Source organism: Halichoerus grypus, chromosome 6 (assembly GCF_964656455.1).
Source record: "Halichoerus grypus chromosome 6, mHalGry1.hap1.1, whole genome shotgun sequence".
NCBI classification, from domain to species: Eukaryota; Metazoa; Chordata; class Mammalia; order Carnivora; family Phocidae; genus Halichoerus; species Halichoerus grypus.
In genome coordinates this window covers 110,110,404-110,132,899 of record NC_135717.1, presented here as the reverse complement: position 1 = coordinate 110,132,899, position 22,496 = coordinate 110,110,404, and the positions used below count along the sequence as shown (strand labels likewise).

The 22,496-nt window shown below is 40.4% G+C and overlaps 1 long non-coding RNA gene and 1 pseudogene across 1 annotated transcript in view; both read right to left on the bottom strand.

The window, feature by feature from the left end:
- Positions 1-1,362: 1,362 nt before the first annotated feature.
- LOC118518653 (dnaJ homolog subfamily B member 6 pseudogene) lies at positions 1,363-11,433 on the bottom strand (annotated as a pseudogene).
- Positions 11,434-19,194: 7,761 nt separating this feature from the next.
- The window catches only part of LOC118518665 (uncharacterized), a 70,064-nt gene continuing 66,762 nt past the window's right edge, over positions 19,195-22,496 (bottom strand). The window contains exon 3 of the long non-coding RNA XR_004908821.2: positions 19,195-19,396. This is a non-coding gene — a long non-coding RNA (uncharacterized LOC118518665). The remainder of the gene's footprint in view (positions 19,397-22,496) is intronic.

Below are 22,496 nucleotides of genomic sequence, written 5' to 3'. Positions count from 1 at the left end.
GCAATCACAGTTGGCACTAAAAATACTTCCTCAGGCCTTCCAAACTAACCATGGCCCATATATACCAAAAATTACGGTGCAAATTGGGAGTAAACTGGAGAGCATTACAGACTGTTTCAAAAGTCTCCAAATCTGCATTTGCTTTCATCCGGAAATTATAAAAATTTTAGGACCTTAACCTACAAAAATAATTAAGGATAAGTTCAAAGTTTTCCTAAAAGGAAAAGTTTTTCCAGAGTTTTTATAGTAGCAAAATATCGAAAGCAATTTTAAATGTCCAACTACATCCATGGGAAATTATGCTATGTAAAAAAGAGTTATGGGTGTTAATATCATAGTCATGGTTTACAGGTAAGTAGGAAAAGTATGTTCTAAAATTTTAGGTCAAAGAGTCCAAATGTGTGCATGCCTATACGTGTACACATGGACAAGGGGGACCTATAAGGACATACTCCAGGGTATTAACAGTGGCTCTTCTAGGTGGTAGGACTGTGAAGGACTCCTAGTTCTTCCTGTTCACTTACCTGCATTTTCCATAATGAGCAACTTTTTTTTTTTAAGATTATATTTATTTATTTGACAGAGAGAGACACAGCAGAGAGAGGGAACACAAGCAGGGGCAGAGGGAGAGGGAGAAGCAGGCTTCCCACAGAGCAGGGAGCCCGATGCGGGGCTTGATCCCAGGACCCTGGGATCATGACTTGAGCCCAAGGCAGATGCTTAACCAACTGAGCCACCCAGGCGCCCCCAGCTTTACTTTTTTAAACCTAAGCTTAACATTTAAACAATTGTCAAAAGTTACTAAGATGCCAATATTCATGCACAACTAGAAAACATCCTCAATTTATATCAAATGAGAAACATATTATTATTAATGCATTAATATCTCTCAATATTAAATACCAGAAAAAAATTGAAATTATTTTTGGAGAAGATTCATCCTGGCACTGTTAACTTCACAGCAGGCTGACTACTTGGCTCATGTTTCAAACACAATGGAAAAGCAGGTCCACACTGGTGTTAGCATACAAGAGTCAGGTCACTTTGGATAACATTTAATAAAAAAGCAAAGTGCATACAGAGATTTACAACAATTTTAAAAACAAAAAAAATTAGCTCTATTATGGGGTTCAACCATAAACTCAAAAGTCTATGATAAATAGGGCTTCAATGAGCTATGTATAAATAATACTGCAGTTACAGTTATACTGAAAGTTGAGTTATTTGAAATCTTCAAAAAAAATAAATAAATAAAAATGTTCCTGCTAATCCTCAAATGGGCTGGATATAGTCAACATTTCTGTTACGTATGCGGGTTTAATCATTTGTTGTCCAATCATAGCAGCTGCTCCTTACCATTTATCATAAGGACTTTAACTGACGGTCTTCTTCAACTTCTACTCTTTCTGGACCATCCTCGACAATTCCCTTTCTAGAGATTTTTCTGCCATTAACAATTTTAGTAGAAGGTGATATAGATTTGAAGTTACACATCCCACTACCACCAAAGGCCATGTAAGAAAATGAAATGAGGCCCCCATGACCCGGTGAACCAAAGGAAGTAAATCGATTTCTGTATCAATGAAGAAAATCCTCCTCCGAAAGATGGAAACCCACTGAAGGCAGAGAAAAACAACCCGTGCCTCAGCACCTGCTTCTGCAAGAATCCCTTTGATTGCCCCCCAAAAAGTCCTCAAATGGGTCTTTGAAGAAGCCGAATGAAAACGGGTCCCTTCCACTTCCACCAAAAACTGCCCTGAAGACGTGGTCTGGGTTGCGGAAGGTGAAGCCAAACTCAAAGGGACTGTCAAAATGACCCACCTCCACCTCCACCTCCATTTAATCCTTCTTTGACATATTTATCATAGATATCCCGTTTTTTAGCATCTGATTACACCTCATACGCCTCAGCTACTTGTCTGGGTTTTCTCTCCACTTCTTGTTTATTCTCAGGATGCCACTTCAGTGCCAGTTTCTGATATGCCTTTTTAACATGCTCCACTGAGGCATCTCGCTGCCCGCGTAGAACTTCAGAGTGATCCAGCCGGTTTAACAGGCTGTGGACTGAGTCTGAGGACAGAACCGTGGGGGGCAAGAGCTGCTGGGGGGCAGGGGCTGCAGGGGAGTTTGGGCGCACGGGGAAGGAGGGGTGGGGAGAAGACTAGGAACCTCGAGTGGGGGGAGGGGCGGGCTCGGAGGCGCGGCCGACTTGTCCCCTCGGCTTCCGCACGGGGGCGCTGGCGGCGGTGGCGGCGGCTTCTCAGGCTCTCCATTCCCTCCCTTCTCCGACAAACAAGCAGAAAAGTTGTAACTTTCTCATTCATCCCATTCCAAAGAAATAGATGTTTCTCCAATGAACCCACATATAGCTCCATTTATAGGAACAAACTTTTCAAGTAAAAACTTTTGTACACGTGTATTCCATCATCTTTTTTAGTTTGCTGGGTCGTGTTTTCCAGAAAATGAAGAATATTGGAAGAAGTCCCAGAAAGACTGGGGCAGGGCCACTATACGTCATGAATTTTCACGTAGAATTCTACTTTCAAATAGTTTTATTTTCAGCTTTTTAGTTTGGAAAATGTTATTTTCTGAGGGGTGTAACTACGATCTCCAAACAACACCACAATGGGAGATGCATCTTTAATCTGTTTGCAGGTAGGACAATTAACCTCACTGTTAAAAAATATAAATATAGGGGCGCCTGGGTGGCTCAGTAGTTAAGCGTCTGCCTTGGGCTCAGGTCATGATCCCAGGGTCCTGGGATCGAGCCCCACATCGGGCTCCCTGCTCCGCGGGGAGCCTGCTTCTCCCTCTCCCACTCCCCCTGCTTGTGTTCCCTCTCTCGCTGTGTCTCTCTCTGTCAAATAAATAAAAATAAAATATTATAAAATATATATATATTATAAATATATATAAAATATATAAAATTATATAAAAGTCAAACCACTTACCTAAGGCTGGGATGAAAATTATACCCACATAAAATTTTACTCTGTAAAAGAATTGAAATAACAGAAGTGTGGGGGGAAAGGTCAGTATGAGTGTATAGGAATTTTTTGTAGCATGGCGGCCTCTGAGTCCTACAAAACTGGGTTCATAACTCTTAGTTGGCCATTTTCTAGCTGTGTCAACTTGGACTAGGTACTTAACCCCTGAAAAGCCTCAACATCCTCATCAGTAAAAAGGGCTATAAATTAACCTACCCGGCAAGGCCCTCAGGAGGATTAAATGAGATAATCCATGTACAACACTTCACATTGTGCCTGACACATAGGAAGCACTCCATAAACACATGTCATCATCATTTCTGAGACATGGCAATCTGTTCCATAGGCTGCTTGTTATGAATATGTACCCAATGGAGATCATAAGACACCAAAAAGATGGCAACTCCTATGAATTGCATAATGATTTTCAGTGGCAAATCAAGTGCTAATCTGCCCTCTCTATATACCACAGTCTGACCTTGAAAGTGTTTTCCAGACTCTGGTGAAAGTCATAGGAGCTCAGGTCTGCAGTCACAAAAGGAATGTGGCTCTTAAAAGCTTACGACAGACCACAGATATGGGGCAGTTAACTTATCAAGAGGAAATGGGCTCTGGTTTTCTTTGCAGGCCTCAGATCCAGGAGCTGCAAAGTTGAGTCACCAGCTTGCTATCTGACCCCAGGCCAGCCACTTAACCTCTCCCTGACCCCATTTCCTTACTTAAAATCAACTCTCTGCTCATGTTCCGTTCAAGTCATTATCTCCACCCACAAAAATTGGTTGTGACTAAGGTGTCCCGAAGATTTTGAAAATTAATTATTCAGTGACTTGGGTTTACAAAATAGAACTGTGAAAGGTTGGGAAATGAATAAGTCCAGCTCTGCTTTTTGGTGTTTTGGTATTATTTTAAGAGTTCTCTTCCTGGAACAAAATCACCAACCCAGACAATAAGCTTTGTCTGACACTGTGACCCTAGTTGCTGATGAAGTTTTCTTGTGTTGGTATTTCTGGGAGTGACAGAATGGAAGAGAACAGGAGCCCCTTTGTCAGAAGGTAGTCAAGAGGGAAATAAATTTTCGTTATTTAAAGAGAATTTAGGACAAGTGAGGCAGTGTCATTTGTTAAAGAACTAGACCAGCAGCTTGGATTATTGGGTTTTACACTCAGCCTCTGTCTCTCTACTTAACCTAGGACAATTTAAACAACTATGGATAACCATAGGAGTAGTGCCGGAACTAAGAAGCTCTCCCAACTACCAATTTACACAAAATAAATGTACATTCACACCCCTCAGTACTCACTGAAACAAATGCCTCACCTTCCTGGGGTCTACTGTGAACACCTTGAATACAAAGGTATATTGTGTCTGTTTTTTTTGTCCTCGCTCACACAATGACTAGCTCTAGAAATATTGCTGACAAAAGCAGTGATGAGGAAGTGTCTAAAGTGTCAAATCTAAAAGTAACTGAAGTTTACTCTGTCAGAGTTTTTTAAACATCAACCATATTCCAAAAAAAATGTCTGAAATATTCTACACCTTTTCCTGCTTTCTTGCTGACTTGACGTCAGCCATATCACCATTAATTGACTTCCTGGCCTGCAATAATTTTTTCTGTTTCCTTACTTGCTAACAGAAGCAGCCCTTCCTGCTTCTAATTTGGTCCTTTTAAGCTACTGAGAAATCAAATTAACAAGGCGTATCAGTTCAAGTTAGGTTCAGCTGTGAGTAACAGAAACCCAACTGTAATAGCTTAAATGCAAGAGGCATATTTGCTTGTGTAAAGAAGTGTAGAGGGAAGCAGGGCGCCTGGGTGGCTCAGTCCGGTAGGCATCTGACTCTTGATTTAGGCTCAGGTCATGATCTCAGGGTAGTGAGATTGAGCCCCATCTCGGGCTCCACACTGAGTGTGGAGCCTGCTTAAGATTCTCTCTTTCTCTCTCCCCCCGGCCCCCCTCCCCTGTTGCTCGCACTCTGTCAATCTCTCTCTCGCTCAAAAAAAGAAGTGTAGATGTAAGCAATCCAGATAGGAGGACTCCAGACCACCTTCTGAGGCCTTCTGTCTTTACTCTGTTCTATGTGACTTGTCATAGTCTAGGAAAGCTTTTGGAGCTCTAACCATTACAGCTCCCTTGCAAGCAGCAGAAAGAAGGAAGGAAATAATAACAAAAAGGTACAACTCTCCTCTTTTTACTGAACTGTTCTGAAAGTCCTACCAACATTTTTATGACACTTTATGCACCAAAACTTAGCCACACTGACTCCACCTAGCTAAAAGGGAAGCACGATTCTCCAAACCAGTATATTACATATATATTCAAAGGCTCTAAAGGCTGTTTGTTTACTTTATTATTTCCCTGTTCTCAAGATGTAAAGATTGCTAGAAATCTTGCCTTTTGATAGGCAGCAATTGTCCTGAATTATCAGGAAGGGAGCATTACATGTAGGGTGTTATCACTGTGCTCCAGTGCTGGGTGACATTTGGAAAGCAGACAAGATCTCATCTTCTTTGTAAATTCTAAGGCCATGTTTTACAATCTCTTAAAATCCATGCCTTCCTTTAAAAACATAAAAATCATATGCCTTCTTTTATTGTTATTTGAAAAAATTAAATGAGATATTATGATTCAAACTTTGCAAACACTCACATACACCAATGGAGATTCTGAATTCACACCTGCCACACTACCACCACCTGCTTTGAGACTCACTGTTCCAAGGCAATGTCAAGCAAAGGATAGACACAAAGTGTTGGTAGATGGTCTCACAAGAGGCTTGGGTTGAAGGCAGTCATGTCTCTGGATCCAGGTCTGATTATTTGGCCTGCTGATTTATTGGCCACCAAATTGGAGAGGTAAACTGGAGATCTGATCCAAATTAACTGTAGTACTTTATGGACTAAAACAGAGACATGAAGGCTAATGAGACCACTAAGTAGATAATGCACTTCAACCAAATGCAAGGAGATGTCATATTTAATGGAGAAGAGGATTGTGAGAAAGCATATTTAGAGCTTCCAAGTACATGGAGATGGCTTCTTGCATTTTGGGGACCCAGTAACTCATTGAATGAATGAATGAATGAATGGGCATCATACGCTGGTAGGCACAGACCAGGAGATGAGGAGAGTGGGATGGTCAGATGAAAGGAACATCAAATAGTTTGGTGGTTTCCAACCAGTAAACAGAAGATCCCAGAGGGGGCCTAGTCACTACTGCAAATGTCTTCAACCCCTTATGTGCAATAGCAATAAGCACATTTCTGTAGATTGAAAAAGAAAAGTATAATCACCTTGGTGATGGGGTGGTACAGTGTGTCAGAATATACCCTAGAGTCCACAAAGCTACTACAAGGAGATTTCACGAAAGAAAATCTTCTCAATCTCCCAAATGCTCAGAATCTGGTAGGGAAAGGACAGCTTCAGGTTTCTAGCTCTGTGGAGCATCTCCTTTGTATAATGCTTTCTGAAGGTTTCCACCAAAGTAGCCCTTGTAGACTGAGATGAGAGTTTACCAGAGCCTGAAAGGTTTTCTAGCACATCCCAAAGAAGTGCCCAGCATAAAGCTTGGAACTTCTTTGAAGTTGTCCCTTAAACATGCATGTAAATTGTATTCTATCCAATAGATAGTATTTGTTTTCATTTTCTAACTTTCACTGACATTAAATCATGATTGCCATATTCTCCATCTTATACATAACTCATTACACATAGCTCATTTTAAAAACTGAAAATCTGACCTGCAAATAACCCAGGGGGCTACTGTGCTTAACCTTGCCTGAATGTTTTCGTCTGCCACTTAGATAATTTTTAATAGGGTTAAAAAATGCGCAGCCCTTGGGTGTTTCTAAATTATATTCTGCCATCACATTTAGCTGGGTCTCCCCTCACTTCACCAGCTGAGGATGGAGATAGGGAAGATTGTAAGCTGTCAGATGATAGCAATCACCCACACAAAGGGAATGGAGAAAGGGATTTTATGGACTAGCATTTCTGAAAGATCACTGACACGAAACCAGAACTATGTCTTTCAAACACAAGTAATGTAGGAACTTCTTTCAGAGGAAAATAACCCATAATTTTAAGTGCAGACCTAACCATTTTGACTTAAATGGCCTCTATCAGAAAGCTACCAAATGTAAATAATAATAGCATAAAACTTGGTAGTATTTCTGTGTATGTTCTTACACAACTACATAACCAAAACAAAATTACATATTAAATAAAGGCAGAACCAACAAATTAACAGTTTTAATTTTATGTAACCTACAATGTTGTATAGAAAATAAATCTTTCAGTGTGAATAAGATTCTGTTTATTACATTTGATTTTTTTATGTAATAAAAACTTGAGCACAGAAGTTGCAGAATGTTAGTTATAAATTAGTCATCCAGATGACCAAGAATATGCTTAAAATTTAATTATCATCAAAGTGAATGAAAAATATATTTTTAAAGAATTCTGCATTCTTTTTTTAAAAAAGATTTTATTTATTCGACAGAGAGAGAGAGCACAAGCAGAGGGAGAAGAAGGAAGAGGGAGAGGGAGAAGCAGGCTCCCCACTGAGCAGGGAGCCCAATGTGGGGCCCGATCCCAGGACCCCAGGATCATAACCTGAGCCAAAGGCAGACGCTTACCCAACTGAGCCACCCAGGCACCTGAATGGAAAATATTTTAATTATCGTAGAAAATACCCAGCCTTCTAAGAGTACATCCATACACTAGCACTCCTCCATGCCAAGTTTAGATGCATTCATTTAGTGGAAAGAATAAAGAGATATAAATATAATGAGAGTTCTTAGCATGCTGCATTGTTCTATCTGTTTCTGTGCCTGTCTCCAGCACTAAAGAGAGTGTTTCAGAAAGAAATGCACAGTCTGGCTCATTAGCATCTTCCTAAGTCCTAGTACAGTGCCTGACACATAGAAGGCCCTAAAAATATATTTATTGAGTGAATGAATACATTTCCTAGAATTCTACAGAAGGGTTTCAATCTAGGTGCTGATCAACAGAGTAAGGAAAAACTGTCCTAAAAGTCAATGGAAGGTGTGCAGTGATAAAACTTTGGATATCATTAATAGACTTATCTCTCCCTGGGAGGATGATCACAGCAGCTGATGGGATGTAGAGGTCTGGGAAATGACTAGAGTTAATCGTGTTGCCAAAAGCTTTGGAGGAAATTGTGGTTCCTGAAGCCTGAGGCTAGAAGCCTGTGGTTCCTGAAGCCTGAGGTGATGAGATTGGTTTATATTTTACTTTCTTAAAAAGCTCTTTCTAGAACCCAAGGAGATAAATAGGTATATCTGCTAAATAATTTTCAATTTATGTCAATGTTAAACTCAAAAGGGAGGTGGAACCAGTCATTTAAACCCATCTTTAGGGGCACCTGGGTGGCTCAGTTGTTAAATCATCTGCCTTCGGCTCAAGTCATGATCCCAGGACGCTGGGATCAAGCCCCTCATTGGGCTCCCTGCTCGGCGGGGAGCCTGCTTCTCCCTCTCCCATTACCCCTGCTTGTGTTCCCTCTCTCTGTGTGTCTCTCTCTGTCAAATAAATGAATAAAATTTTTAAAAATAAATAAATCCATCTTTAAGTAGTAATAACATAATTGTGAAATATGATGATCACATGATACTAATTTCATTTTCCTGCCACTTGAAGAGAAGCTGGGAAAGGCATTCATTAACCAGGATAGCCAAATTTCTTTTCTTTCTTTCTTTTTTTTGGGGGGGAGGGGAGGAGGTGGATTAAATTTCTTAAACATAAAAATAGTCTTTTATTTTCCTAGGTATGAATTATAAAAGAAAGTAAGTGAAATGATAAAAAAAATCTTTTAAATGAGGCAGAAGATAAGTTTTGGTGTGCACAAAAAAAAAATCAGAATTCAATGTGTAATTTCCAATCTTTTCCCCCACTCCTAGGAAGATAAACAGAAATATTTTCTCTCTGCAAAGGCCTAACAACTGATAACACTACTTGTTTTACGCATCCTAAGGGACAGGTGTGACAAGAGAGAAGGATCATATGATCTGGTAAGAATGGAGGAAATTACATAAAAACACTTTCTTTGTGTAATTTAAGATACAAAGGAAAATTTGTTTTAACTAGAAGCTTTCATATTGAGAGTTTATAACTTAAATATTACTTTCTCTTCATGTTTACTTGTTCAAACTCCCTTTTTTAATCTTAAAATATAACCTAATTTCAATGGTATGTTTTTGAAGTAGAAATTCATAGCTCTAGAATGGAATCTACAAACATAATGTGTTTGTTTTTGTTTTTTTTAATTCATTAGTTAACATATAGTGTATTATTAGTTTCAGAGGTAGAATTTAGTGATTCATTAGTTGCATATAATACCCAGTGCTCATTACATCAAGTGCCCTCCTTAATGCCCATCACCCAGTTACCCCATCCCCCCACCCACCTCTCCTCCAGCAACCCTGAGTTTGTTTCCTGGAGTTCAGCATCTCTTATGGTTTGCCTCCCTCTCAATTTTCATCTTATTTTATTTTTCCTTCCCTTCCCCTATGTTCATCTGTTTTGTTTCTTAAATTTCACATGAGTGAAATCATATGGTATTTGTCTTTATCTGACTGACTTATTTCCCTTAGCGTAATATATTCTAGTTCCATCCATGTCATTGCAAATGGCAAGATTTCATTATTTTTGATGACTGAGTAATATTCCACTATAGATCACCTCTTCTTTATCCATTCATCTGTCGATGGACATCTAGGCTCTTTCCGTAGTTTGGCTGTTGTGGACATTGCTGCTATAAACATTGCAGTGCATGTGCCCCTTCGAATCACTATGTTTTTATCCTTTGGATGAATACCTAGTAGTGCAATTGCTGAGTCAGAGGGTAGCTCTATTCTTCACTCTTTGGGGAACCTCCATACTGTTTCCCAGAGTGGCTGCACCAGCTTGCATTCCCACCAACAGTGTAAGAGGGTTCCCCTTTCTCCGCATCCTCACCAACATCTGTTGTTTCCTGAGTTGTTACTTTTAGCCATTCTGACAGGTGTGAAGTGGTATCTCCATTTGTATTTCCCTGATGCCAAGTGATGTTGAGCATTTTTTCATGTGTCTGTTGGCCATTTGTATGTCTTCTTTGGAGAAGTGTCTATTCATGTCTTCTGCCCATTTCTTGACTGGATTATTTGTTTTTTGGGTGTTGAGTTTGATAAGTTCTTTATAGATTTTGGATACTATAAACATAATGTTTTTGCTGGGTTGCTACTTGATCAATCAAAAGTTGTTTGGGGTCCTTACCACGTGACTAACATGTTCTTATATATATATTCCTTCATTCTGAAATTTTTACTTTTAATTTAACATTTTTTTTAATTTTTTTTAAATTTTTTTATTGTTATGTTAATCACCATACATTACATCATTCGTTTTTGATGTAGTGTTCCATGATTCATTGTTTGTGCATAACACTCAGTGCTCCATGCAGAACGTGCCCTCTTTAATACCCATCACCAGGCTAACCCATCCTCCCACCCCCCTCCCCTCTAGAACCCTCAGTTTGTTTTTCAGAGTCCATCGTCTCTCATGGTTTGTCTCCCCCTCCGATTCCCCCCCCTTCATTCTTCCCCTCCTGCTATCTTCTTCTTTTTTTTTTTTTCTTAACATATATTGCATTATTTGTTTCAGAGGTACAGGCCTGAGATTCAACAGTCTTGCACAATTCACAGCGCTTACCAGAGGACATACCCTCCCCAGTGTCTATCTTAATTTAACATTTTAATACAGTATTACTTATAAGTTCCCTCACATCCTTGAAGGAATAATGTGGTGGGTGGGTGGATGGATGATGGATGAAAGCATGCACAGATGGATGGGCGGACAGCTGGACAAATGGGTAAATGGATATACAGAGAAATAAAATGCTATTAGCACATGATCAGTAAAGATTGTAAGACAACATATAAAACAGCACAAAGTGTGCAATACAGATTCTGGTGCTGCAGAATCAGGAGAGTTGATAACTGATGGGACTGATAGAAAAATGTTCTATGTCTTTTAGTCTCACACACGCCAAAAAACTCCAACACCACATGGAACCCCCAGATGTTTCTTTTTTCTGTTAAAGCTACACTCACGACTGGGGGAAAATCATATGGTGTCTCTCCCCTTCCTCTCAGCAAAGTTTCCAATTTTTATAGCTTTCTTCTTGGTCTCTAGTCTTCTTCTTTCTCGCTCTCAGAAGACTGCACTCCTACTTCCCACAGAAATGTGTAGAAATCAGATATGAATTTCCTCAACCTCTTTGTTGTCAAATCCAATGAATACATTTTGGTCCTTGACTTGCTTGACCTCTCTGAGGCCTCTGACATGACCAAGGCTTGTGTCTTCGTGAAACACTCCTTTCTTGGCAACCATGAAGTTCCCCTTGCCTGAATTCTCTTACCTGTCTGGCTCTTCCTCCTCAGGTCCTTTCATGGGTTCTTCTTCATCAGTTTAGAGTTGCTATTTATAATAGTTAGCAATTGCAACAATAATGGTGCCTAACAAAAAGCCATTCCCAAATTCAGGTGTTTACAGTGACAAGCATTTATTTTCACCCTCTCAAGTCTGCAGCTGAATTGCAGTTCAGTCAGACTAGGGTGGGCTCTCTGCTTCAGACTGTGTGTCAGCTGGACTTGACTCTGAGTTGCAAGTCAGGCTCAACCTGGGGGCCAGTCTGCCTGTTTTTATTCTGGGGCCAGTCTGAAGGGACAGTGGCAACTGAGGGCATGTTTCTCTCACAGAAGATCACCAGAACATAAGAGGGAAGCTCAATGGCACACATACATTTTATTTTTTTTTTAAAGATTTTATTTATTTATTTGACAGAGAGAGACGGCAAGAGAGGGAACACAAGCAGGGGGAGTGGGAGAGGGAGAAGCAGGCTTCCCGCAGAGCAGGGAGCCCGATGTGGGGCTCGATCCTGGGACCCTGGGATCATGACCTGAGCTGAAGGCAGACGCTTAACGACTGAGCCACCCAGGTGCCCCGGCACATGTACATTTTAAATACTGCTCATATCATGTCCACTAACATTCCATTAGCCAAAGCAAGTCACAGAGTCCTGCCCAATGTCAAGGTATGGGTGTTTCATATATCCTCCATGAGCCCACTGCAAGGATGTGGATATATAATGGAATTAGGAGGAAGTAAGTAATTCAGAATAATCATTCAATTTTGTTTCCCAGGGTTCTTTCCTCATCCCCTTTCCCTTCTCATCTCTTCTTGGGTTCTTACCCTTTCTCATTACATGTTAACAATCCCCTCCCTAATCTATAGCTTCAATCCAGATTTTTCTGCCAATCTCCAGATCTATATAACCAGTTGCCAAATCTCTGGTTGGAATTACGACAGGCCTCTGAAATGCAAGATAAAAGGAAAACTTCAGGAACTACATGTCTTATCTTTCTATAGATAACCCAAATTGTGACTCCCACCTAATTAATATTTAACGAGGGGTTATTATGTATCAAGCACTGTTCTAGGGGCAGGAGATAGAACAATGAAGAAGAAGAGGAAGAAAGAGGAGGAGGAGCACGGGGAGGAGGAAGAGAAGGAGGAAGAGGAGGAGGACAGGAGAAGGAGGAGAAGAAGAATGCTACCCTCATGTTGCTTACATTCCACATGCTTGTTAAATAATTCTAAATTTTTAGGTATCAGGGTTGCATCACTGTATCACTACAAATAATACAGAAAACAGATTTATTATAGGGATTAGACCATATGTGACTGTGGGAGTAGTCTCTGCAGGCCGATGGAGGAGTCTATATACAGGTTGTTTTCTCTGTGACTAGGGTTGATCCAGTATAGCTAGTTATCTCGAGGTCAGCCAGACTGGCAATAGGGAGGGAAAGCTGAATCAGAAACCATGAGGATGAACTGGGACCTATGTCTGCCTCGCATCTCAACCTTGGTGCCTTAGGAGACCTGCCAGTGCCCTTCCCCATGGAGCTGCACATTCACTTGGCTTAGCCCTGGGGGAAGCTGATGGAGGGAACCTGGTGAAAGTTGGGAGCCACAGACCTGGGGGCTACCCTGCACCAACTAGGTGAGCCAGCAGACCTGCAGCTGTGTGGGTGAGTGGCTACGGTGGCTCGTGCCCAGCACTGACCTGCAGAACTCAATATGGCTGCAACTTCACTCGAGCTTTGCAAATCTTGCCCAGAATGTCTCCTGTGGCCAATACAAACCAAATATCATCCAGGGAAGAGAGTTCTGGGAAACATAGTTCCAGAGTAAATAAGCTGACACAGAATAAAGCCATCATAGTTTGTTAAAATATATATATTTTATATATATGTATGTAATAAATATACATATGTTACATAAATATAAGTATTTTATATATATATAGTTCATATATATATACATATATATATATATATATATATGACTTCAGTGTGACCTGAGTGGTGTGTAGAATTTATATAATCCTAGAGATGAGACGATTCACCCAAAAGGCAAAGATCAGTATAACGGTTTATCACGGTAAATGGTTTGGCCAAGCTTCAGAGGCTTATCTTTTAGAAAAATGTGCTTGCTAATATACCTACCTGCTTAGGGACCTTATAAACATTTGTTGGAACCTGATCAAAAGATGCTAGTAAATCAATATACAAATCCCTAGTGTTAAGTATGTTTAATTATTTGGAGGAAAGATATTACATAGAGACAAGAGGATGTGTTCTTTACATGTCCAAGAACTTCAGCCACCCAGGAGCCATTTACTCTTCCAGCAGAGTAATTTATTGGGGGCCTAAAAAAGTAAATGCACTAACCCCATGACTAGCTTACTTGCGGGTAGTAATTTACTCTCCTGGAAGCATCTGGCTCATCACTTTTACTATAGTTTTCACACATATTCTGAAGAAGGTGTCAATCACTTGACTATCTGGGTACAATTGACATAATTTAAAACAGATGTCACATCTCACTAATGGAAAGAAGGCTCTGCTTGGAGAACTGCTGAAGGGGATGGGAAGCTCATGCAGCCGGCAGGCCCTGGAGCAGAGCCCGTGGGCACAGACACTCTAGGCAAAGGTTTAAAGTAGAAGCTGACCTACAGTATACACAGACATCCACTTTCTTTACCCTTCTCCCCTTTGCTCGCCCTCTCTCATTTTCTACTCCTCATGCTCCTTGGATCTAAGAAAAGAAGCCAATAAACTAATTCACACTAAGGTGTAAAACCCTGATAAGACAGCTATGGGATATGAACAAGGTCAGAAGCCAAGGAAAAACATCCGAGCGATGAGATTTGTGGGAATCTTGAGCCAATAAGGGAGGATATAAACCTTCAGATTCCCTCAACTTAATCCCTCCACGCACTTAGAGCCTGCCTTATGCCCTATCACGGTGGACTCACAGACGGTAAGAATGAGGACTGTTTTTATTCAGCCCTAGTGCTTTCCCCCAGACTCCAGATGTAGGGGAAACCTCAGCCCACCTTTTGTGCTTGTTTCTTATGAGCAATTTAGGTGCTCTAACTAATAACAGGCCAGCACTGTCCCTTCCTATATGCTGCTTTTTCTACTGACTGAAACTCAGAAGCAGTATGCTCAAAATATCTTTCTCGGTATTTATTTCTCTCGCTACTAAATTCTGTCTCCAAAACTCATAGGACAGATGTAGAGAAAGAGAGAGAGACCTATCATAACAGGGAAATACGAATTTTCAAATAAGAGAGCAAAAGGAAATGAAATACAAAATAGCCTGAAAAGATTTCCTTTCTTGAGATTGGAGAGGCTTTCAAACCAATGCTTGAGTTTACACACTGTACAGCACTGTACTTTCAGCCCTCTAGATTCCTAAAGAAGCGTCCTTAATGGTCTAGCCTTGAATTGCCCTACCCTGTTGTCTGCCCTCCCCACTGTGCCAACCCTCCATATCCCCAGCCCATAAGCAGCTCAGATCCATGTTAATGCCAATAAAGCACTGCATGGGGTCCCAATTTTCTGGAGCCAAGGGCAAAAATAAAGCTATGAAATTATTTGCAAGAGCTTAAAATAACTAATAACTAGTCTGGCAAAGCTAAGCTCCACTTTGAGAGAGACAACATAACAGCAGAAGAGAATTTTAACCATCCCACTGCCCATAAATGACCTCCCTGCTCTGCTCAGCAGTACACCTCCTTCCTATGAGAACATCTCCCCTAAGGCAGTGACCGTCATTCAGCTTTTTATTTTTCACCCACATAGCATCTTTTTAAACATCTACTGAATAGTAGAAGACCAGTAGCAATGAGAGAAGGGCTCTTAACGTAATTTAATATGACTTCAGAAACCACAGCCAGGAGACAAATACATCAGTGGATGCATTTTTCTTTTAGAATGACCAAAATTTACTCATCATGAATCCTCTGTTGTAAGCATGTCCCAAAGGATTGCAAAACAAAAGCTAGATTCACTGGCTTCTTCCTTGCTAAACAAGACTCACCCTGTCCCTTGGGGCAGCCAGCAACCAAAAAGGGTTTGCACCCTGCCCCACGGGGCAAGCAACTGAGAGCAAGAAGGAGTCTAAAATAAGGCAGGCTGGGTGGAGGAGGTTCCAGCCCCACCTGCACCATCCAGGGCACTGAACCAAGTCCCTTGGATGGAGGTCCAACAATTGAGGGCAGGTTAATCAACACCAATCTTGGCGTTTCTCTGTAGCGGGCACAGAACCAACACGATGCACCGTCAGACGCACAGACACTTGCCTTCTTGCCAAACCCTCAGGCAAGCTGGATCCAGTCTCCATTATCTAATTTGATTCTGGGCCCCTGGCTACAATGGTGGATGAGGTCCAAGCCCTAGTAAATCCCCATGCCCTGAATGGTTCCCAGGAACTCAGGTCAGCTCTGGCACCTCCACGGAGTCAATGCTTAGACTATGTACCTGCCCCTCTCCTCCACTCACAAACAGATTTCAAGCTGGGCCCTGGAGACTTCCAAAGTGGAGGGAGCCAGGAATCAGACAGGATGCTCTTAAACAAATATGAGCCGAAGCTGGCATTACCACCAGGTTAGGCTATCTGAGATGCCAGGGGCCCTAGCACATTCCTGAATACACTGACTCGCAGACTGATGACCAATGTTTCAAAGTTTTAGATCTCCCTCACATGTCACATTAAAGACTAAACTTGCCCTAGATACATCTATATTCATCTATAGCCATCACCCAAGACATTATTTATGTTACTCTGGCTGCCTGATAAAGTTAGGGAGTTTAGAATGAATTTGGCGTCCATCTTGGTATCCTAGAATCTAGCATTGAGTCTGGCACACAATATATAAGCAACAAAACTTTATTGAAGTGAATTATTCTTGCTGGTAATGTGGTACATATCACAGATCACATACTCCCTTGTGTTAAACATATTTGTATACTATGTTGAATTTACTTGTATACCATATTATAAGCTTGTAAAGGAATAGAGGCATCGTAGGTGACCAGTAAATTTATGTTCATCAAATAAATGAAGTTGGAGAGATCATGAATTTCTCAAAACCATGAAATTTTTAGAAAACAAATTTGGACTTAATATTTTGAAATATCTACCACCGAATTCTTTAACCACCATTGCTAAAAATGTTATATATTGTGTTGAAAATTGTTGCAGAATGATATATATTGGCTTTAACCACATCTTCTAATCAATATTCTAATGAGCATAAAGGGGAAAGGAGAAACTCCCCAAAATGTCAAAGGCCTAGTTAAAGAGCAAAAACCTTATCGCCTAACATTTTGTATACCAGCAAGGCTTCTTAATCAGCTCGCTGTAATGGGAAAGATTTTCGTAGTGTTGGTAGTCTCTGGGTTTCAGCACTTGGTCTCTGGGCTTGTTACTCAGCAGTTTGGAGCTAGGGGCAGATATCCCAAAGAAACTTTCTTCTCTCAAACACACTAGACATTTAGCTGATTGAGCCGAATGGTTCCCATGGATACTTCCCATATCAAGAATTGTGTGATGTCTATATGTTACTTGATTAATATACTTTCAGTGTTAATAAATTCAAATTGGTGAATATTACTAGAAAACAGGAAACTCCTAAGTAAAGGTGAAAATTTAATGCAAATCAACGTCCTACGCAATACAGATTATGATGCAGTTTATTAAATGAAACAGTATTTCTCAAAGGGTCTAGAAAAAAGCGAGCTAGAAAAATGCCTGGATGGCATTTTAATATACACCATTCTAATTTTACCCAAGCTAAATAATTGCATGTTATTTTAATGATACACACAATTACTAGGTAATAGTAGGGTTGCATTCATATAGTAAGCACTTTACAATCTACAAGTACAATGGTATTGCAGTAATGGTTACCATCAAGTTTGCAAAAAGTCTGCTGCCTCTGTTGTCACATGCTTACATGCCCTAGTACAACTGAATTTTCCAAAATCCTTACAAACGTCACAAAGGAGCGCGATAACTGAGAAGAGAAAGGTGAAGGAGGTTTGCTGTTTGCAAAAGGATCTTGGTTTATGAAAAAGAACATGAATTAAGCAGTCAGACTAATCTGGATTTGAATTCTGACTCTTATATACGAGCTGTGTGACCTTGGGCAAGTGATTTCACGACTCTTTCCTGATCGGCAAGAACGATGATAAAATACCCTTCCAAAAACTGATGCAAAATTACGCCAGAATAATGTATGTGAAAGCACCTTGCATCACACTTGGAAGATAGTACATGCTCATAAATACTTAGTTTTCTTCATTATGTAGAGTGAATTCTTCGCTTAAAATTCACAGCTGATACTGGGGAGTATGGATAGCTTTACCCACTTCCCCCATTTCCCCCACATTCTCTGAGGTAGTCAGGCCCCATCACATTTCTACCCTCATCCTCCCCTTAGTCTTCAGGTAAAATGAAATTTTTGGTCTCAGATAACTGAAATTTTAATGAGCTGAATCAGGATACTTTCCTACAGACAGGGGAGGTTTTTTAGGGGGGAAGGGCATCTAGATTTTTGGTTCACCTTGGTATCCTAAAGCAGCATCAGATAGAGGAAGTGGTCTGTGAGGTCTTTCATCTAAAAATAAATAAATAAATAAAATAAAACACAAGCTGAAAAACCTGTGTTCCCCTGTTCCAGATATAGGGTGGTAACTAGTTCAGTGGAGACTGCAGGGAAAATACTGTGTGTTAACCTAATGAGATAATTGTACAAGGTCCCTTCCATGCAGAGAACCCAGAGCCTTTTAATATCAAAAGCTCCACTTGTGCTGAGAATATATTTGCCCTACTTTAGAAGTTCTGGAACTCTCTCAGACCACTAAAAGGAGCAAAAACTTTAAAACTGAATGCTCCTCATATGGTTTCCCTTTAGGTTATATTTAGTTCAATAAAGGAGAAGTAATTTACCTGGAAGATTTATTATGCATTTCCAAAAGGTAGACATTTACTCTCTCCTCATCACCAGGATTAGGTACAATTATGTCATTAACCTTCCAAACATTCCTTTCGGATGGTGGTGTATTTCCTAATAACCATTATGGTCAAGCTGAGGTCAGAGGTAAACAAAAGGTTAAGTATCACAGACTCTAGGGTCATATAACTTCAGAGGCAAAAACCACGATTGGAATCTAGGTTCTCTGGCTAATTACCTCACTGCCGTCCAGACTGGTATGTCTCTTCTGATGCCTACAGAGACTTTTAGTTTCTGATGTTCACAGGTCATGAGGAAAGCTGGAAAAAAAAAAAAAAGGAAAAAGGAAAAAAATGAGCAAATAACCAGGGACAGAAAGAGGCACTCCTCAGCCTGCTTCATCATGGTTATTTATGGCCTGCCTATCAGGGACACAGCTCACACAGCTAGGGCTTTATAGAGAAAAATCTAGACCAGATGAGTGAGTGTATTCAACGTGGTCAACCAGTCTGGGACAGAACAGCATCAGCTAGGACAGAGACAAAACAGGGTTCTTGCAGCTGACCTTTTTCATGCTCTCTACCTAGGAAATAAACAGAAAATTCCTTCATATTACCCAGTTTGCAGCTCAGATCCTAAGTTTACGAAGTTAAAATAACTGGAATTTATCAAGATTCTACGGCATGCTATACACTATGTTGGACATTTTATAAACATTTTCTTATTCTTTATTAGAACCTTTCAAGTTCTACATTATGCTCCCATTAATCCACTGAGAGCACCAAGGCTTCGAGAGACCAAGTGAAGCAAGGTTTACACTTACCAAGCAAGGTTTAGGAGCCTCTGAAGTCTGTGATCTTTCTGTTGTGTTTTAATTTTCTTACAAAGAAACTCTCTGTAAGGTGAAGGCCAGATCAGACCATTCCTCTCTCTGCAGACCACTCATCAGCAACTTTTGACAAGTGTCTTCAGCTGGGATTTCTTCGAAGTAAAGTCAGTTCAATTTCAGGAATCAGTTTGCCTCCTCCTATGTATGCCAAGGAAAGACTGTACATAGACATTGATCACAATACCTGGTTAATCAAAGGATCCCCCATAACCCAAACTATGAACTTCCATAAAAGGAAAATGGTGGGTTATATGGCTGCCTGAAATGGCCATAGATTCCATTGCCCCCTAGGACAGTAGTATTTAATGTTATACTTGCTAGAAACATAACAAAAGCATGAAAGGTAATCTTTAAAATAAACAGGACCATTGTCACATCCTTCTCTTCTTGCTTTTTTCCCTCTACTCCTGATTTAGGACTTGCCTCTTCTCTCTAGAATCTAGAATGTCTAGAGCAGGGCTTCTCAACCTCAGCATTATTGACATTTGGGGCTGGATAATATTTTGGTACAGTGACTGGGGACCGCCCTGTCCACTGTGAAATGTTTAGCAGCATCCCTGGCCTCTACTCATTTCGATGCCAGTAGCAACACCCTCCCCAGTCATGAAAATCAAAAATGTCTCCAGATGTTGCTGAATGTCCTCTAGAGGACAAAATTACCCCCTGATTAAGAATCACTGGTCTCAATTATGGACTTAGTTACCAAAAAGCTGTAGGAAGCTCTAAATAGAATGTTATTGTACTGCCCCGAGATCCTTTTCAGGACACAGCAATACTTGCTCATCTTAAAAGGCTGATATTCTGGACTCAAAAGAAAAGTAGATGGCATTCTCCAGGTGTCATCTGAAGTGAAGGAGAATAAAGAAGTTCTGATCTTAGAGAATTTGGCAGGAAGCAGTCATCCATTTCCTAGGTACTCAGTGGACCCCCCCAAAAAAATTATAGGATGAATAGAGTCATTCTTCAAAATGTATACCTTCTCAACTGAATCTTCTTAAACTGGAATAAGTTATGGGAATGAGAAAAACACAATTTTCCACTTCTACCCATAGTGTTATTTTTTCTTTGGTGCAAATAAATCAAAGACTAAAACTTAAAGATATTCAGATGGCCTAAACAAAGTTTCTTTAAAAAAAAAAAAAAGGAAAGAAATGTCTATTGTTAATATGTTGTTTGAGCCTTGCAAAATTATTTTAATTCTGTAAAGTTTTTGTCTTTATTCCTTGGCCTTAGTAAACTTATGAGGGGAAAGTGGCACAACATAACAATAGAAACATTGATCTCCACCTTTTCCTATTTTAAATTTTTTGTAATCTGACTTGAGTCAGTTTTACCAAGGATTAATCACTGAAGTTCTTATTTGGCTGTTAGATTTGTCTGTGAATAAACACTGGATTGTAGGTGAAATACAAGCAAATATCTCCAAGCATTGTAGTGCAGAGCCAGGGATGGGAGGGTTGGATTAGGAGGGGCTGGAGATAGAGCTATTTGAAGTAATAGGATACATGAATTATCTAAGTCATTCCCTACTGTTAAATAGATGTAGAATGTTCTAAACTCTTAGAGAGGATTCAGAGGAAAACAGTGTATATAGATAAAAAATATGCACATGCATAATGATTTAATCCTCACAACAACCCAAGAGGCAGAGGCAGACTGTCATTATCCCATTTTTCTGGTAAGAAACAGAGGCACAAAAAAGTTAACTAGCTCAAACCCATATAGTAAGAGGCAGAGGTGAGACTTGAACCCTGGCAGTTTGACTCCCAAGCTCACTCAACTAGAGTACACAACTCTTTAGGAGATTTAGAAGCAAGGATCTAGGAAGGAAATGGGATCATTTGTCCCAAAGAAGTGTAAAGTGATAGATCACCCAAAATATGGCCATACTGAAGGAAGACCTGGCAATAATTCTGTTAATTTTATCACCATTCAGAGAAATTCCTTTGGAGTTGGGAAGGGGCCTGAACCATCCCCTTCTGCTATCTATACGCATCAGATTAGCCCTGTAATTGCCAAATGCCAAACCCACTTGGAAGATTCAGCCATAATGTTTCTTTAAAGATAAACAGTTTTGTAAATAAGCATCTTCCCACTCCCACTCCCACTGACGACTAAAAAGAAGCCCTGTGTGGGAGGCTGAGTAATTACCTCAGATCTGGAGTGAGGGACTCCAAACTCATGAGGAGATTCTTCATGGTTACCTCAGAAATACTGCTGGGAGTCGAACTGCCCTGCTACTACTATTTCTCTTTTCTCTAGTCTTAGAGGCACCCATGCTCCCCCTTGGTCTCTCCTGCCTCCACCTGCCCTCTCAACATGGACTATCCAAGGCTCCGTCCTCAGGCACCATCATGGATCCAACCATCTCTCTGAAAGCAATCCTAAGTCTAAACCTCCAGCCTGACCCCTCTCCTGCCTGACTTTCAGAACCACATTCCTAACTTTCTACTGGACATTTCATTCATTTGTCCAAAACAGGACTCACATGCTTCCCCTCTCAAAAAAACAAAATAAGGAAAATTTTCATGTCAGTGACCATAGCTAATAGCCATTGTGTCTGTCACCCAGTTCTCCCCACCATTCCTAGCACATCCCAACATTTACCTAATCCTGGTTTCAAGGTTTGTCACTTTTGTTCTCTTCATTTTTATAGCCTGCCTAGATTTCTTTAATGAGCTTCTAACAGGTTACCCTGGCTCTAGATCACGCTGCCTAATACCGTAGCCATGAGCCACATGTAGCTATGGGGTACACAGAATGTGCTTAGTCTGAAATGAGACAGGCTGTAAGTATAAAGGCATGCTCCATTTGAAGCCTCGGTAGGAAAAATATATATATATATATAATCTCATTAATAACCTGCATAGTGATTACGTGTTGAAATTATAATTGTTTTTATATATTGTGAAAATCTTGAATTATTCCATGTTTCAGCTTATATTTTTTTAATGTGGCTGAATAATGGCCTCCCAAAGATATCAACATCTGAATCTTCAGAACCTGTGAGTATGTGACCTTACAGGGCAAAAGGAACTTTGGAAATGTGATTAGGTTAAGGATCCTGAAATGGGAAGATTATCCAGATAAGCCCAGTGTAATCACAGGGGTCCCAATGAGTAGGAGACAGGGGAAGAGTTGACTGCAGAAGATATTACACTACTAGTTGGGAAGGAGGAGGTAGGGGCCATGGCCCAAAGAATGTAGGCTGTCTCTAAAAGCCAGAGTTGTCAAGAAAACAGATTCTCCCCCAAAAGA